The sequence below is a fragment of the Crotalus tigris genome, unplaced genomic scaffold (assembly GCF_016545835.1).
Source record: "Crotalus tigris isolate CLP2741 ecotype Arizona unplaced genomic scaffold, ASM1654583v1 scf7180000018030.5226217, whole genome shotgun sequence".
Taxonomy (NCBI): domain Eukaryota; kingdom Metazoa; phylum Chordata; class Lepidosauria; order Squamata; family Viperidae; genus Crotalus; species Crotalus tigris.
The window spans coordinates 4,290,706-4,309,767 of record NW_024096786.1 but is presented as its reverse complement, the minus strand read 5'-3'; the positions used below and the strand labels follow the sequence as shown (position 1 = coordinate 4,309,767).

At 38.5% G+C, this 19,062-nt stretch overlaps 1 protein-coding gene across 2 annotated transcripts in view; it reads right to left on the bottom strand.

Moving 5' to 3' along the window:
- The window catches only part of TAB2 (TGF-beta activated kinase 1 (MAP3K7) binding protein 2), a 52,636-nt gene extending 34,968 nt beyond the window's left edge, over nt 1-17,668 (bottom strand). The window contains exon 1 of one of the 2 annotated variants that reach the window (XM_039346881.1): nt 17,335-17,668. The gene's annotated coding sequence lies outside the window, so the exon portion shown is untranslated. The remainder of the gene's footprint in view (nt 1-17,334) is intronic. The other variant, XM_039346880.1, reaches the window with a different exon arrangement.
- Between the last annotated feature and the right edge of the window lie 1,394 nt (nt 17,669-19,062).

The window sequence follows — 19,062 nt, the reverse complement described above, 5'->3', positions numbered from 1 at the left end:
CCCATTTGGGGTTGAACGACCATTTCACGGGGTCGCCAAACAAGGCTGTCCGCCATTTTTTTCCCCTATTCTTTGGCCACGCCCCTGGCACCCGGTGATGTATAAGTGGTTGGGGGTCACCACAACATGGGGAACTGTATTATGGGGTCACGGCATTAGAAAGGTTGAGAACCACTGTGTTAGATAGTAGGTGTTGGCATCCCCTCCCATCTAAACTACCTAAGAGGACTTGAACAATAGGTAGATAAATAGTGGTTCTAATGGACATAGAGAAGTTTTTAATGGATTAGAATTTATCCTGATATAATTATCTGAATATTCCAACATTCATATTATATATTTCAGATTATTTCAAATCTTTAAACATAAGCATTTCTAAACCTGAAAACAGAATTCAACTTCCTTTAGTTGGATTCACAACAATGTATGGCCAATGTTCCTCAGCTTAGAAATCTTTCACAAAGAGTCCAGTTTTATCTATTTCCTTTTGGTGTGCAAACAGTAAGATGCAGGTAGTCCTCAAATTTCTGTTGCTAAGTGAGACAGTTAAGTTAGTTTTGCCCATTTTTCAACTTTTCTTGCCACAGTTGTAAAGTGAATGACTGCAGTTATTAAGTTAGTAACATGGTTGTTAAGTGATCTGGCTTCCCCATTATCTTTACTTGTCAGAAGATCATAAAAGGTGATCACATACCCCCAGGATACTGCAACAGTCATAAATATATTCTAGCTGCCAAGCATCCAAATTTTGTTCACGTGACCATGGAGATGCTGGAACTATCATAAGTCACTTTTTTCAGTGGCGTTGGAATTTTGAATGGTCACTAAACAAGCGGTTCTAAGTCAAGGACTAGCTGAATTCAGGAAACAAAGACATTAGGAAGGAAGGGCTGGGTATATTTCTCAAATGCCTGAAAAAACCTTCTTCCTCCACTAGCTGAAGGGACAGGAGTGAACACATTCAGCTTTTTTAAAAGTATTGTGGGTTAACAAATGTGTACAAGATACACACAAAGACACACACACATAATGTAATCGAATAATAACTGCCTGCAAAATTCTGGCTCATCAGAGTTGCCAGGCAGTATCTGTGGTTGCCCCAATTCCTTCCCAATTGTTTGGCAAGAACAGAAAATCATAGATCATCTTTTATTTCTATATTATGCAAATAGTTGGAAATAGCGAGATGCTAGCCATTTCTATATTTTGTTGAAACAAATGTGAATTATTCCACAGCTCCCCCAAATTCTCAATGATTCAGAAAAACAATATTTGCCTTTGAATCTGTACCAGCATGGCTGTTTTTTCAGAAACAATATTTTACCACTTCTATCCACCTCAACACTCTTGGCAAGACATCCACTCTGCTTTCCAGAAAATGAGTAGGATTAGTCACTCTGTGCCAGGATTTAAACACAGTAATTATTTACAAGTGCAATCAGAAATATTAAGTTCCATCACAGAACCAAAGCTTCCATGTTAGTTGCAATGGGCAGTAATTGTTCAACTTGATATTACTTGGTTTCTGTTTAAATTCTAAGTTAAGAAATTATGTAAACAAATTTTTATTATTGTTTGGTATTCAATAACATATGTATGCCAACAATTAATAAAAAAAATTCCTAAAAAAATTCATTCTTTCCCATCCAAATATTATTGGTATTACCTTCAAATGAATACATAACCTTTATTATATTTTGTTGGAACACACCTCTGCACCTTCTGCTATTATGAAATACAATATTAAATACAAAGAAGCAAAATATATAAATATATCCAGGATAAAACAAGCAACATTCAAAACCCAAAATTGCACAGACTTTGCTCTCATATGGAATGGTAGCCAAATTACAACAGAGGTATGATCCTTAAAAATGTTCACACTCCAATGGAATTTATTTAATCATGCTAAGAAAACTTTATCATTTACCACATATACTAAATTATAACAGTTTTCAAATTTCTTCATATTCCCAAAAAGGAATAATTAGGTTACATTTCTTTCCATTATTCAGAAATAAACATATATAAACCTACTTAATTTCTATGAGATGTTATAGGCAATATTCAGAAATAGATTGTTAACAAGATTTATCCACCAACCAAAAACCTGAGAATACAGAGTGCGAATAAACACATACAGAAGATTTGTTTATACAATCTGTTTCTGAAATAGTCACTCATGAATTCACTTATGTGCAATTTATTTACACATTAAATAAAAGAAAGAGTGAGATGAAAATACAAAAGGTCATTCAATTAATCCTTTTTATAAAGTTGCTGTTGAAAGAAAAATCTTCATCAGGATCCAGTCCAAGTCAGGAATAAACAAAATGGAGACTGCTTTAGAAAGAAAGTTGTAGTTTATTGAAGAGCAGACCCACAAGACATGTGGCTCTGGAGCAGCTGGGAGTGGTGGGTTTTTATACCTTATTGGGCTTTTGTGTTTAAGATTTTTCTTGTTCCTATGGCTTTGTATTTCCTGTGTCATGTACTTTGACCTGAGTTCAGTGTACCCTTTTTGGTATTCTAATGGTGGGTTAATCCTATTATGTCCTAAAGGTCATGTCTTTAGATTTTGGGTGGGGGAATATAGATTTTATGGGTCTTTGTTTTTCTAATCCCATCAGCTCCAAGATTCCTGGCTCCAGTCTTTCTGAAAGGATTATCAAATCTGCATTTCTACAGAGCTGGTTTCTGCCTGGGGCAGAGAGACAAGTGGTAGTGGTGGTTTCTGCCTAAGATTTTATATTATTTCTTTGGGGAAATATTCTGCCTATTTAATATTCCACAAAATATTTCCTTCTCGGGAGGTGGGTGCTATCTTCCTACGCTGCCTAACAATAATGTAGGAAAATATAGGAACTAATATTTTTATCAAAACCTATGCAAGGCTTCTCATGTAAACACTCTACCTTCTTTGCTATAGCTCCCACTTTTTAAAAGCATACCATAATACACTCTGAGAAGGGGAGTGAGTTAAGTAATACAGTAGAGAAGAAAAAAAAAAGCAAGGAAAAATGGCAGAAGTAATTGTCCAAACAGAAATGCAAACATACAAATAAACAAAAAAAATTGCCCTGGAATAAGTCCTCAAAAATTAAAATGATAAGTTTAGGAAATTCTGTTTTTATCTCAAACAAAAAAAAACTTTAACATTCCAGATATTACCAATTCCAATTTTCCTGTAGTGGGGAGAAAACACTAAATTGTGGGTTTCAATAAGCATCTTATAAAAATACACATTTGGGCTTTTCCACAAAAACTGGCAAAATGAAACATTATAACTTTAAGATAATGTTTTTAATGGCATAAGTTATAGGCTAAAATATAATTAAATATATCTTTCAGAGTAAATAAATGGGTTTCTGTAATTCTCTACATTCAGACTTGCACAATGAGAAGAAAGGCCTACCTAGTTCAAACAGATTGTTCCAGAAAGCTCACAAGGAAATAAATAGAAGCAACAGCTCTCTGTAGTTATTGCCCCATAGGAAGTGCTACTAAGAAATGTACTGCCTCTAATCTTTATACAGCCATTGCTAACAGTGACTTTATTTACTCTTTCCCTTTAAAAGTCACCTAGGATAGTAACTAATAACATAAATAATGAATGACAAAAGAAAAGCAGTAATATTAAAAACCACAGCAGCATTATTATTAAAAGCTTTTGTCTAGTATGAAAAGATAATAAAGATTATGCCAGGTGTATGTGATTACAGAGAAAACTTTAGAATTGGAGGTTCTAAATCAGTGGTTCTCAACCTTTTTAATGCCACGACCCCCAACCGGTTGTATGTTGAGGACTACCCAACCGGTCGTATGTCGAGGACTACCCAACTGATCGTAAGTCAAGGATTTTCTCTGCCCGGGAGCGTCGCACATGTGTGGTGCCGCCCCCTGCGCCGGCCAAGGTGTAGCTGGCAAGCGACAGAGACGGCGCAGGCCGACCACTGGCTGGGCCACCAGCTGGCCCAGCCCAAGGGAGGTAAGGCACCCGCCGGGCCCCACGTGTGCCAGCAACCCTCCCTGCGCCCGCCGGCCTCCCACCTCCCACCCCTGGCCCTCTTTTACTTACATTTTTAGTAGTTGCTCAGCAGGGAGGGGTGGAAACTTCCAGACAGCTCGCCTTAGCTGCAGACAACTTGCAGCACCGTTTGCAGAATGGGACTTTTGGCGGGCTCAGCAGGGCAGAGACAGCCTGGACAATTCCTATTGGCTTTTGAAAGCCAATAGAATTAGACTCTATTCAAGAGTGTCTATTCTATTGGTTTTCAAAAGCCAATAGTATAAAAGGGAGTAGCACAGCTAAGGAAAAGGGGGGAAAATGGCAGACTGCATTGTTTGGTGACCCCCGTGAAATGGTTGTTCGATCCCAAATGGAGTCCCGACTCACAGGTTGAGAACCGCTGTTCTAAATGTTGTTTCTCAGCCCCCTTACCACACTTCTCCATGGAAGGATACTGTAAAGCAGGCTTTCTGAAAACCATCTAAGGGAAAGGAAGGTACAAGAAGAAGGATTCCTTCAGATTCAGAAGTATCTCAAGCTGTGAGAAGCTTTATAAACCAACACCAAGATCTTGAATTGGGACAGCCAATGAACTAGATATAATTCATTAGTTACAGTTATGCTTTTTTAACAATAGAGAACTTTGCTTCATTTTCTATGTAATAGCTTTTCAGATTCTCAAAGCTCATTGTCATATAATCTTTTAAAGCTAAGAATAGATACGTTTTAATGATTTCTCTCAGAACTTATTTTGAGAATCCTTGAAATCCTGATTCCACTCTTAAAATATGACACCCAGAACTGTATGCAGTATTCCAAATGTATTCTTGCTAAAACAGTAAGACTAGCACAGTGGTGGCGAACCTCTCTGTGGGCACCCATACCCTCAACCTAGCCTTGCCTCCCCCCACGGCCCCCTCACCAGCAGGCCCCCTGGAGGAGAGACACCCACAGGCGCAGCCCGTGCAGAAGGGACAAGACTCCTCCCTCGCGCCCCGTTTCACGCAGATGATGCTGCGGGGCATGGGTAGAGGCACTGTCATGGCACTGCAGGGCCACCTGGGTGATCGGCTGCAGTGGGCTGTGGAGGCAGTGGGTGGCCCTGCGGGTGAGCAGGGGCAGGCAGAGCGGACGGGTGGCGGGGCGGTTTTTGGGCACTCAGTCTCTAAAAGGTTTGCCATCACTGGACTAGCAGAACATATCCATGAACACCAACTAGCAGTCAGAAGACATGAAAACTTAATTTCACAGACTTAACCATAATTTTAACTGATAAACTGTTGACCATCCTAGACCAAGTGAAGTCCGAAAATGCAAGAAATTTCTAGAAGCCCTGCATTCTGACAAATTATCCATCAATAGACACACTGACATAAACAATATCTACATACTGTGCGAAAGAGAAAACCAACAAACCAAAAAGAAAACAAAAAGACCAAAACACCTTCACACCAGCAATCAACACCCAGATGACCATAGATCAGGAGTGTCAAACTCAATTTCATTGAGGGCCACATCAGCATTGCAGTTGCCCTCGGGGGGCCAGGTGGGTGCAGCCTATTGGGTGGGCATGGATGGAGTGGATGTGGCCTACTGGGTGGATGTGGCCAGCTCTATATCATTCGTGTCAAGGGTGCCTATGAGGGCCTGGGCAGGAGTGGGACAGATCTGAGGGTCTTTGGCAGAAAGGGGTGGGACCAGGGCAGAGCCCATCAACCTGGATATGTGAAGTAGGCGAGGGCCATTTGCTGGCCACTTCCAGGCAATGGTGCATTTCTTCATTCCTCATAAAGGATGACACCTCCCCAGCATGCACCCAGGGGGTGGGGCAGAGGCGGCAGGGGCTGGTTCCTCGCTGTTTCCAGATGGCCTTGTGGGTCAGGGCCAAGGCAGCAGGGACCGTTCCCTCACTGTTTCCAGGATGGCTTTGCAGGCCACATGAAACAACTTCACAGGCCGCATCCGGCCCCTGGGCCTTGTGTTTGACATGTCTGCCATAGATTAACTCCAAGATTAACATCAAACCAACAATCAAGAAGTAAACAATGCCCCAATCAAAGAATTGCCAAACAAGCTTGCAGTAAACAGCCCAACCAAAGAACCTCTATGATCACTCCCACCAACACTGACAATCCCATTACCTTCTAGCACTGCTGTTACCTAGTTTGAGCAATGGAATGTCTGCAAAAAAACAACCAAGTTCAGAAAGCATCAAAGATCCCTCAAACTGAACTGAACTGAACAAATTCATTCTCAATTTTCCTTAAGCAAGTTATTCTCTTCTCTCCTTAGTTTCAATTCACACCTATGTTACTCTTACCAACCTGTTGAAAACATCACATCACTTGTGAAATGCTTAAAACGCCTGCAAGCTTTTGTCATAATATTTTAACAGCACTGTTAGGTATTTTCACTAAACTACCCACTGAAAACCCCAAATTCCTCTCCTAGTTAGTCACTAAGAACTGAGACAACACACATTATTTGTGAAGTTATGATTTTCCTGCCAGCACTTTACACCTCCTTACACTGTATGAAACTCACTGATATTTTGCTGTCCATTCATGCAGTCTGTTCCTATTTTTTCTAGCATATTGAAAAATGTGATTTCATCAGCAAACCTATTTTAACTGTTAATACATGCCTTCGTTTATAAGCTAATTAAAAAGTACCAGTTCTAAGAGAAATAGAATAAGTAAAAGGAAGAAAAAAAAGGAACAAATATACTAGCTGTTCACTGAACACTGTAAAATAACCGTTAAAGAAAATACAGAGGTATTCAACTGCTATTTTAATTTCAGTTTTTTTTTTCATAAACAGTGTCTTTTCAACTTGGAAATTGCAAAGAGCCATTATAAAGGAGTAGGAGTAAAACAGAAAATGGACAGGAAATGTCTATTTTTAATATTTAGATCTCAAGAATCAAATAAGCTTTATCTCACAATACTTAAGGAACTAAATGATACGGTGATGTACTATCTTTGCGAAACCTTGGAGAGGATTCCAATTCTTTTTGCCTACAACAGATTTTGGCACAACAGGAGATCTCCCACTTGGTTCTTTTGAGCAGAGGTACAATAGCACCTTCTCTTTATTGCTGCATTGGACTCTGATGTAGGCAAAAACAGCATTATTTGACTTACTCTACTTTTGCTTAACCCAAGTATTAGTGTGATATGAGACATACATGCTCCTAAATTCTCTCACGCTTGATAATAAACTGGGGCTAAGAAGGCTATTGCATGTCACATTTAACTACTGAGGTGGCAGTAGGTGCTTCTGTTTGCTCCATGTCAAAGATAAGAAATATACCTATAAAGTTAGGAAGAACAAATGTAAACAGAACTAATAGTTGACTCAACAAAAATCTAGAGACCTATATTGATTTGCAAGCAGAGAAACTACATTAACGTTATTATGATGCAATTTTACATTTGACTGCCATACTAGGAAACTGCCAGGGAATCATATGCAAACTATCAAATTATCTAAAGGAAGAATGAGGTATAAGCGTAGTAATCATCATCACAAAAGAATGTTGGTGACTAAGAGAGCAAAATGAGTAAGTTTCATTGTCCAATTCTAAATTATATCAATCTTCTTGCAATTGGTTCAAGCAAGTTTAGTTCAAGCAAGATAAGGAAAGTCTTTCAAACCAATTGAGGATTTCTCAAATATAGGAGGAAATGCAATATTCATCTACTTCCTACGCAATGAAAGCATAAAAAGGAAGTTTACTGAAATACTATTCAGTAGAGATGTCAACATCCCAGAAACTCTAGAAAATATTCTTTATTTACAACAACCATTAATTCTAGAAGATTAAGTTAAATCAGCAGTCTAGTTATTACCAAGACTACAGGAATACCCACTGAAAAATGGCAAGCAATAGAAGATGAATTGGTAAAGGTTCAAATCTAGCTTTGCCAACAAATCTAGAAAACAACACAATGGAAAAGACTCTTGACAAAATTATGGACAGCCTACCAACAAACAAATAGACCATCAAGCAAATCAGTTCAGAATTGCCATAAGATTCATATGACCAAGCTCAAATTATTCTACTTAAGAAATGTGAAGTTATGTGAAGACTTATTTCTCTGAAGACTCTAATACTGGGAAAGTTGTAAGAAAAAAGAAGACAGGAAGACCAACAGCAAAGGAAATGGACTTAGTTACAGTGATGATGAATGCATCCTTAGAGAACCTAAAGGACTACGTTAGGAACAGATCACCACATAGAAAACTACTGACAACAAATTAATGGCACATCAACAATAAATCAATCCCAAGCAATTCCTAATTCAGGAAGAAAATCCAACAGATTACGGTAGTAATGGGTGCATTACTGGGAGACTGAAGAACTGTACTGGCAACAAATCATCCTGGAGAAAAATAAATCTATGTGATTGTTAAGTATCGACACTAACTTAATAGTACATAATTAAACAATAATTTACATTGTTTTTTATTGTAGTTATATATTTTAACTTCCCACTAAGCAAATTTATTATATAAATATGTGATAGTTTGTAACTAAAATATAAGCTGAGAAAACTGCATAAATCTTTCATTCTGTGCTGCAAAAAATAGATGCGACAAATTTTTGAAATTAAAGTATTCTGCAGATACTCAACTAGGAAAATTAACTACATCTGATTCATTTTATATTGTGTTATATGACCTGTCTTAAACAAGTCCCACTTAACAACCTAGTTTCTCTTTTATACTAGTCCATCCACTATTTTAGTTTGATTTATGTTTCTTCAGCTAAGACTATGGAGACTATGCATAGGAAAAACCATATGATTTCACACAAGTACACATGGAATAAGACAAAAGGATCATTTGTATGAATAATCCAGTTGACTAAAGCCAGAAAATAAAGTGAGTAGTTTCTACCATAGAAGAAAACAAGTATTAGAACTCCCAAGATCTATGTATGTTGAGACTAGTACAGGCAGTCCTGGGCTTAAAAATGCCTGATAATGGACAGTTCATACTGAACCCATACTTTTTAAATATACAGACTGTTTTCAGTGGTTCATGAAAACATTGCATGGCTTGAGGAAGGAGGTTCATTGACTTGAGGAAGGAGAATACCATCTGCCATTTTTAACAATAGACAACCCATCTGTAAGTATGGGTTCTAACGTATATACCAGGGGTAGGCAACCTTGGCTCTTTTATGACTCGTGGACTTCAACTCCCAGAATTCCTGAGTCAGCTTGGAAACTCTCCCTTTCCCCTCAGCATGGCTGGCTCAGGAATTCTGGGAGTTGAAGTCCACGAGTCATAAAAGAGCCAAGGTTGCCTACCCCTCATATATACTAAGTCAACCTAAAGACAGATTTAGGAATGCATCTTGTTCTGAATCCTGGGGGACTGCCTATATAACATTATATTTGTAAGCAAATTGCTGTTTAAAAAAAAAGCACTCAAAAGATCACTTCCTCCATAATACTGTGTTATACAGAAATAATTAAAACGGAAGAATTCTGAAAGCGCCTCCCAAACTAGGTATCCAAATCAGTATCCAACAAAGTATCCAATCAGAGTTACTGTTTTCCTGCATATGTTCTGGTGTTATCTAGTTTGGATAATGAAATGTCTGCAAGAAACAATCTTCTCCCTTATTAGTATTGTTTTATTTATCTGTTTAAAGTTGGTTCATTTGATCAAGATTAAAATAAATATGTTATCTCTGGTAACTCTTCATGGAGTTCAACATTTTGCTGAAATGACAAGGCTTTAAGGATTTTTTTATAGGTAAGAGGTGGGATGTGGGAAGAAATCATTTATCGTACTTTAAGGAAGGCAACAAGTTACTAAACTTGTTGTGATGAAGGAATATATATATTACCATCAATGTGTGAAATTAGGCATTTTATAGAATGCCTAGGAAATCTATAGAATGCCCCAAATGAGACATCAAAATATGAAACACTTAATATTTCACGCATCTCCTAAGCATTCTATGCAATCCCAAAAAGCAAACTGGCAAAGAATAAAATACCATTCCAGCCTTCCTTGTTGCAAGAAGTAGGTCAGTACTGGTCTTTGTCTCTTGGTTTGTTCAGTAAGTTTTTTTTTTCAATTTATCTCAAATTGATTTTCACCAGCCAGAACTGGCATGAATCCGATACACAAACAGTCACCTGCGTAGTCTCAAATACATGCCATGCTGGAGTGGGTTATACAGACTGAAAATTGTAAATAGAAGTTCCTATATGAGAACAATATTACCAATTATATCTACATATATTGATCTATATTTGGAAGTAATGCAAAAGACACTGGATTTACTAAACAGTTTTCCCACAATACTGCTGCTATCCAATACTATACTGTGATCTATAGCCACTAAAAAGGCAACTTATCATCTTCATAGTGAACTATGAAGTATGTTTCTTTTAACTGAAAACAACTGAACCATAAGAACCCAAGTTTGTTAAAGACAAATCAACTTGCCATTTGCAAAGCTACATATTGCCTGACTCACCTCTAGGACAGAGGCCCCCAACCTTTTGGGCACCAGGGACCAATTCTATGGAGATTTTTCCGTGGACCAGAGGGGGGGGCGTAGTTTTGTGTGCTGCCTGCATCCTGAGGATGGGGCTTCACTTGTTTGCGTGGCCCGGTTGCTAGCATGCTGCAGCCCAGTGCCAGTCCATGGACTGGGGATTGGGGATCCCTGCTCTAGCACATAGTTTTAGTATAGACCCTGATCACTGTCCCTCAGCTAAGTTAGATTTCATTATTTTTACTGCTGTCAATCAAACAGTTGCAATCTTTCTCTCCCACTTCAAATTCTATGTAAAAATAACCTTTATTCTTTCTCTCTTTTTTTGCATACTTGGGCGTTTGATACAGAAAATGTCCTATAAGCAGCTTATGATGAACTTACAAATTTGCAAGATTTCCCAAAGATGCTTTTTCATGAGGCAACTGGACTTTCTTGTTTTTCTTTGAAGACGTTTCGCTTCTCATCCAAGAAGCTTCTTCAGCTCTGACTGGATGGTGGGGAATGGAGAAGTGAAACGTCTTCAAAGAAAAACAAAAAAGTCCAGTTGCCTCATGAAAAAGCATCTTTGGGATAACTATGACCCGGATGACTGAGAATCTTTATAGACATTTGCAAGATTTGTTTGATAAAGCATTTATAGAAGCATTTATTAACTTTATAACTTTATTTTAAACTTCCAAAGTATATATGAATGGTCCACTCTATTAACAAGTTTTATAAGCATACATTAATATGGCATCTTGATAATTCTGATTTTTGGAGACTGACTGTATAGGTTCCTGCAGTTTTCTTGGCACAATTTTTCAGAAGTGGTTTGCCATTGCCTCCTTCCTAGAGCTGAGAGAAGCGACTGGCCCAAGGTCACCCAGTTGTCTTTGTGCCCAAGGGCGGGAGTTAAACTCACATTTTTTGGTTTCTAGCCTTATGCCTTAACTACTACACCAAACCTAGCTCTCTATGATGATAAATATATGTCCTAGACCAAGTGCACAACTTTTTTTAGGCTATAATGCTTTTGAAAATTAGATCAGTCATAGTGAATCCAGTTTTATCCCTTGAGAATTCCGAATACAATCCAAATTTGAGACTTATTCTTGCCTACTTTTTAAATTTAGGTAAACAAAGCCTAGTTCTGTCCTCAAGGCAAGAGAAATTGGGCAGTTCTATCACACATAACCAGTGAGCAACTCCACATATGCATATACTGAAGCTTTTTATACAGAAAATATTTTTCCTAAAATTTCTATTATTCCAGTTTGAACAAATCATATTATGATGAAAACAAGAAAAAAGCTAGAAATACAATAAATTTTATTCAAATTATACAAAATTAAGATTATAGAGCTTCACAATAATTCAGCTGTACTCTGACATTCAGTATAAATACTTTTTATGGGTTCTACCCATAATTATTGGCTCTGAATGGATACAGGCAAATAACAGATTTATTTGTGGGGTGTTTGTATATTTTAAATAAACTTCTAGACAGCAATGCTGATTTTCTAACAAAAGTTAAGTTTACACAAGTTTAAGTTTAATTAAAGCAAAAATTAGAAACAAAGCATGTTCTTTCAACTTTTTTACTATTTCCATTTAAAGGATTTTTATTCATATTGAGCACTAATAAAAACAGAGGTAAACATCTTGTTCCACACATACCTTTGTTATTATTTATAAAATGTGTGTCATTGAAAAAAGCAAACATTTATCAACATATTTGCTTAGATTTGAATCAGTACAATTTTTCATATTGCTATTATGATTGCCCACGGATAGAGGCTTTACAATACTGTTTTATTTTCAAGGCAATGTGATTTCCTTGTGGCATTTGAATAACAGCTTTTGAGGGGGAAAATTCTGTATGCAATCTTCATAAAAGTCAGTATTTTTTTTTAAAAAAAAACCACATATTTGGGCAACAATATACCCCGAGACTATGCTTTAACATTTGTAGTTACTAAATCTAGCTTTACAGTACATTAGACATTCATAAGACTGCCAACAATCAATTATTGATCATATATATATATATAAATTGCTAACACATGTGTGTATATATAATATTGTCATTTGATCTCATACTGAGTTGGTCTTTCGGATGCAATGACAACAATAGTTAGAAATAACAATGCGGCCAAATACAAAGCACATTCATTCACAAATAAATTTAATTATAAATCTTGGCACATTGAGTTATTATCAAATGAGATTACTTTTCCAGTAAACACATGTGAGAATTTGTTCAAGTTTTCTTTTAAAAATGGGTGCTTAAATTAAGAATGTTTATGTATGTTGACTTGAGAAAGCCATAAAAAAACTTCAGGTTAACAATAGAGGAGGGGAGAAGATATGCTGGTCTGTAATAAATTCCTCCAACTATAGTTTGGAATGGGTGAAAGCTAGTGTTGCAAGAAATGACTTCTGTGCATGCTGCTGGTCAATTACTCCAAACTTTCAAAGGTACAAATCTTACATCACTGACATGCAGCAGAAAATCAGGGAACTGATCCTTCTGGCAGAAGAAAGTGAAAATCAACAATAAATTCAACCCATAACCTTCACTAGTTCTGACCAAAAAGATGTTTCCTAAGTGTGAAATTTGGAATTTTTAACTATCGTTTCAATTATTGGTTTCTTCATATTGTTTAGAATTTGGCCACAATCTTGTTTGCATTAATGAAATTATTACCTAAAATTGATATTAATCAGAGGAGTTGGCAAAAATATTTGGATTAATAACAGAAACATACCAACTAAGGATTACCCTAATCTTGAAACCCTTTTGCTAGCTTTTTTATAGTGCATTTACTGGAAAAATAAATATTAGAGACATTTAAAAAGAAATAGTACTAAAGGAATAATAAAAATCTTAGATATAGCTTACATCTACATTCACATGTATAAACTGTAAATTGTGAATCAATTGAACTGTTTTAGCTTTGTTTCCTATAAAACATAGATAATTTTATATGGTTAGCTATGCTTCGAAATCAATTCTTCAAAGATACTTCAGAACATGCAGTATGTTACAATGGTTACAGCATTGGATTAGGACCAGGAAGACCCATGTTCAAATCCACCTCAGCCAATGAATCTCATTGGATTACTCTGGGCCAATCACTTTCTCTCTCAAACCAACCTATATTGCAAGGTTATTATTACAGGAAGAGGGAAGCATACCACCTTGAGCACCTGGAATTTAAGAGCATATTTAAAAACTAAAATGTTTTGTTTTTGTAGAATTTAAACTAGCTTTTTTAAAGAAAACTGTCTTCAAGAGGCAATTATTCAGGCAAAATAGATTTGTACACTCCCAACTTTCTATGCTGTATAACAAAATTAACCATTGTACAAGATTACAAATGGTTTCTGCATATTTTCTTAAATATTATCTTTTTTAATAAAATGTGAAAATATATATTTTTTTATAAATTTAATATCCATTAACTTTAGTACATACAAAGAGTCATTTAAACCAGTGGTTCTTAACCTTTTTGAACGAATCGCCCCCTTGAGCCAATGAGGAAGTTGTCATCGCCCCCCTCCCCCAACATAACCTCTCAATCACCACATAGGAAATAATTCTTCAATTTATCCAAACACTTTGTTTTCTTTAAAATTGTCATCAGGACATATTGATGCAAATAATTTATTTCCAGTCTTTTTCCCATATCTCAACTGTGTGAAAAATTTTGGTGCACCCGTCACTTTATTCCCAAACTTCGTGATACATGTATTTCATTATTATCTTATTGATTCAAGACACTTAAATGTAATGGCCACTGAAAACAAAATTCAATTGCAAGAAAGTGAAACGCCCGAAAAGAAAAACAGTAACAAAAGTGTCCCCAAAACCTCTCACTCCATCGCCCCCATATCGCCCCCTTTTCGTTCCTTTGCCCCCACGTCGCCCCTTTTCGTTCCATCGCCCCCCTGAAAAAATGAAATTGCCCCCTGGGGGGCAATATCGCCCAGGTTAAGAACCACTGATTTAAACTGAACGTTTAAACTGGGGATAAGTCATTTCTTTCAACCTAGTTATATCTTCTGGTTTTGAATATTTTCTACAATGTTGTGGCCAAAATGAATTTTAGATCAAATACATAATTAACATGTGCCAGCAATAATTTGCTACATAATTATAAACTATAACCAACTTTCAATGAGGAATGTAATAAAATTCCTACAAAGATAGTCTATAAGTCCTAGCCTGAAGTTCCATTTCTGGATTAGTTTAATGAAATATAAAAAAATCATTGCTTTCTATTTTCAATCAGTTGAGGGACAAATTGTCTTGCGTTAAGACATAAAAATCAAAAGAAAAGCATTTTTCTAATGGAATAGTTGTGGCATTCTAAACTGAAGCATTCTACATAGCAATATACAATAATCTGGTTTTTAGAATTATTAAAATATCAAGCATTAGTTAGGCTATTTTCTACATTTAATACTTTGAACTAGAATAGCTACTGCAAACATGTCTTTAAAAATCACTTTGGTGCTTATATTTACAAAAAATAAATATAAATAACAATGTTTACAGTAACTAGTGTTCATATAACATAAGCAACACTAACTGCAGATTAACCAAGACCTAAATATTGCTTCATAAAATCTTAAGAACTAAAACTTTAAAAAAGTACCACATTCACCGATTCATTGTACATGTACAACTTATTAGTAAAATCTAACCTCAGTTTACAATTGCAATTTTAAAAGTTCACATTTTTTGTAAGTGACTGAAATAAAAATCTAGAGTAAGCAATATGTTCTGACCCAATCAGAATTCCCCCTTTTATGATCACACATTTTATACATTCCACAGTATTCACACTTTGTCAATGATATTGCCTCAGCTTTATCCATCCTCCTGTATCAAGCTGAAGTCATATTTTAATTCTGCTTTATCAGAATTGTTGAGCAGTTCACTTACAAGGCTTTCAATAACTATAACTCCTCCAAAAAGTACACTTGATAAAAGAAGCAAACCAGCTGTTCAAATAAGTAAAAACTGCTTTTAGCTAACTAAAATTAACCTGTACATAGAAAATACTGTCATCCAAAAATATATGACCTAGCATATATCTGCACCATAGATTTTTATCCAGAAGTCACTTCACTAAAATTAGCACTTACACAATGGACCATTTCATAATAAATATACTGATGAATATTCTAAGAAATATTTAATATTTTATTAAATATTTAATAAAAAGGGTAGTTGTTGAAAGTGCTGCTCCAAGAATTACCGTATTTTTAAATATTTTATAGTTTTGTAGCAGTTTTCCCATATACCTACAGAAGATAGTGTGCTTTCTTTTGATACAGATATAAAAATATCTGTATTAAAATCTTAAAAGACAAATTTGATTTTTTTAAAAAAAGCAATATTGTGCAGAGTGACTGCATCTATATTCTTTCTTGCCACAACTTACCATGCATTTCAAAATTTGGGGGCGGTATTAAGCTATTGTTTTTGTAGTAGTTCAACTGCTGTCTGAAGATAGATAGATTCCAAGTAATGGCATTAAGGGAAAAATCTCTTTAAATCTAATACAGGAAAAAGTAACCTGCATATAATTTGGATAATTCATAGCATTCCTTGTTACCATCGTATTGACGTTTAAATTCAAGAACACTGGATCATCTAGTACTGGTAGTTTCATTTTTCTATTTACAAGAATTAATACATTTTTGGAAAAGACTGTCTAGAGACCTGCACTACTGTACCAATATGCTGATGATATCTCACTATGTTATCTCTTTAAATCTGAACATAAAAAACAGCAGAGATTGATTGGTAGCAGCAAAAGATATGTTAAAAACAAAAGGCTATTTGGACAGTAGGAAAAATAATGACACTTTATGGGTTGAATCTTAACATCATTGTGTTTTCCTAAAAAATCACTTTTATGGTCTGAGAGTGCTTGCTCCTGGATTCTGATATAGCCACCAATGACTGGAATGTTTTTTGGTGTTTTTTATTTTTTTGCTCGCTTAGTTTCCTGCAGAAAGCTGATCTGGTCACTGTCACACATGATTTAGTCACATTCAGGATGGATTATTACACTGCACTGAATGCAGAGCAGCCCTCGGAATATTCAGCTCCTGAATAACAATAGTAAAATATAACAATTAGAACAGGTGATTCTACTCTAGCACCAACTATTGGAAATCCAATTTGAATTGGAGCATGAAGTCTGGCTGAGGATGTTACAAAATATGGCCTCTCAGGTACGGTCCAAATTCTAATATTTCTTCCCTTAAGGAACACTTGCAGAAAATACATATTAGATGATTTTTTAAATAAACAAATAACTAGCCCACACTTCCTACACCCATCCAATTGGGAGTCAAGAGTAGGAGCTCTTCTTCAGGGAAGGAGAAGCACAGAGACAAGCAGATATACGACGCCCAACAGCAAACTGAACCAGCGAAGAAAAGCTTCCGAATTCAAGGAGGCAAAAAAAAAGAAAAAAGCCGCTCGCCTCCCGGGACGTCTCCGAAGGGGCTCCGAGGAGGAGCGGAAGAAGTTTCCCAGCCCTCGGCCGAGCGAACGCGGCGTCCAGCTCCCCAACAGACCGCGGAAGCTCAGCCCAGCTCCTCCTCCTCTCCCCAGCGGGGCCACCGCCACCCGGCCCTGCCTGCACACGCCCCCCCTCCGCCCCTCCTGCTCCCGGGCCCCGCGGCCAGTCGGGCCCAGACAGGCAGCGGGGTCTCCGCTCCCTCCAGGCCCGCCAGGCGGACAGTCTTTTGGAGAAGCGGGCGCCAGCCCCGCAGGCCAGCCGACTTCGCTCACCCGTCCTCGGCGCGGGCTCCTCCTCCGTTCTCCGCAGCAGCGGCACTCGCCGCTGCCGCCTCCAGCCGGAAAGGCGACCCCTCCGAGCCACTCCGGAGCTGCCGCCGCCTCCCGCCGCCACCGGGGGAGGGAGCAAGGGGGGGGTCCGTGCTGGGGCGGGCAGCGCGGAAGGGGCGGCGGGGGAAGGCGGGATGGCTGGCGGGAGGGGGGGGTCTTCCAGGCGCCGCCGCCGTCACCGCCTCTCCCGACCTCGCTTGGAACCGCTCCGGCTTCCCAGTCGCTCCCGTCCCTCCTCCTCCTCCGCCACCGCCGCCTCCTCCTCCGCTCGCTGCGTGTCTCAGCCAGCCAAATCCAAATCAAAATAGTGTCACACAATATGGCGGCGCCTCCAGTTGGCAAGCCTCGCGAGAACTGGCCCCGAAGGCTAACGGGAGAGCGGAGGAGGAGGAGGAGCTCCCGCGTTGCCTCGGTGACGAGTTGTTGCCGCCGATTTGCCCAGCGCGTGCGGCTTGACGGCAGCCGGGATGCGAGTGGTGGCCTTCGCAAGTTCTTCCAGGGAGAGAAGAATACCAGCATGACTGGGAACCGAAAAGTGACACGAGATGGGAGATCTCTCTTAAAATATCTTCCATGCTGAAGTTAAAATCCGCTCCTCCTCCATTAACCTCTGGCTCGCTCTGAGGATCATCATTCAAACCAGGAAATGTAGCTGGAATTTAGCTCATATAACGGACCCACCTCCACCTCCGTATGCGTTACTTACATTGGCACCATTAAACTATCACGCCAGCGAGAAAGGGATCGCTGCGGAAAATCCCCAGCCTGGCGCTACCTTTATAAAGATTAGCTGAATTGCCACGGAACGATGGGCAGGTTTTCTATACCACAACCCATGAGAAAACATTTGACTAATTGTGGATTTTTATTTTTTAAATGCCATTCGACGCACTTACTTAATATAGGATAATATAGGATATTAATAATTATGATCTAGCAAGCCAATTTGGCAGCAAGTCCTTTATTCTGCTGAGTAATTTGAGAATTTAAAGCAGGTATTTCTCCTTAGCCTGAGGATATTTTTGCAATGTCAAAACTTACACTTGGGAACTAGTAAAAACAAATGATACCATGATCATTAGAAAATAATGGCCCTTTTCAGCAGAAATAGGAATAGGCAGAGTGAGTTACAATAGCTATGGAGAGTGAGCAATAATATTTATGAAATATTAGGAACTCTCCCAATAGATGCACAGGCAAAGCTTTGCAATTATTTTGGCATGTGTGCCAGAGGTGGCACTCAGAGTCCTCTTTATAGGCATGCATGCCATTGCCCCAGACAGAGGGACACGGGGCTGGGCTTCTCCCGTCCCCCTCTCCATAACATGCGGAGTCCGGGAACAGGTGCGAGAGCCGGGCGGGGAGAGGGGAACCTATAAAAGGAGCAGGTTTGGGTGGGAGAGTGAGTGAGCGGTCTTTGGAAGCAACCAGTGGTGGGTTTCAAATAATTTAACAGCCAGTTCTCTGCCTTGCCTTCCCTCCTCCTTGGTCGGGGTGGGCTGCTTAGGGGGTTGACTGGGGTGGGGGCAGGAGCTCCCGGCAAAGCAAGGGCTTCTTTCCAGCGTCCCAGGGACATCTCCGCCGGTGCCGATGGGGTTCCATGGCCAGTTTGCCATGATGCAGGATAGCAGGCAGGCTGTGGCTGCTAACGGATACCATCGGCCCCCATGC